This window comes from Fukomys damarensis, unplaced genomic scaffold (genome assembly GCF_012274545.1).
Source record: "Fukomys damarensis isolate Sample0158 unplaced genomic scaffold, DMR_v1.0_HiC HiC_scaffold_8, whole genome shotgun sequence".
NCBI classification, from domain to species: Eukaryota; Metazoa; Chordata; class Mammalia; order Rodentia; family Bathyergidae; genus Fukomys; species Fukomys damarensis.
This window is the reverse complement of record NW_022900920.1, coordinates 3,818,808-3,819,124: the sequence shown is the minus strand read 5'-3', so window position 1 is coordinate 3,819,124 and position 317 is coordinate 3,818,808. Positions and strand designations below refer to the sequence as shown.

The following is a 317-nucleotide window of genomic DNA, read 5'->3' as shown; positions in this document are numbered from 1 at the left end:
AGAGAGAGAGAGAGAGAGAGAGAGAGAGAGAGATTTGGAGGAGGGGCTGTTTGAATGAAGCTTCTCTGGAAAAATGGAAGCCGAAGTTGCAGTCTCAAATGTGAGAGACTCCTGACATGATTAAGCAAAGAGCACTCACCAGGTCGACCTTGTCCTGGCTGTCGTCCTTTTGCTGGGCTGCAGAGTCTCCGGGCTGGGAACTTAAAAAACTTTTGACAAGCTAACTCTGAGGGAAGATAACAGTGGATTTCTTCAGAAAATTAAGCCAGTTGTATAGATTATTAAAAGGTGAGGGTCACATTTTCATTCCTAAAATT

General features: G+C 43.8%; 1 protein-coding gene across 3 annotated transcripts in view; it reads left to right on the top strand.

Annotated features, from left to right (window-relative positions):
• Hpse2 (heparanase 2 (inactive)) overlaps positions 1–317 on the top strand; it is a 770,839-nt gene that overhangs the window by 3,547 nt on the left and 766,975 nt on the right. The gene's annotated exons all lie outside the window — the stretch shown is intronic.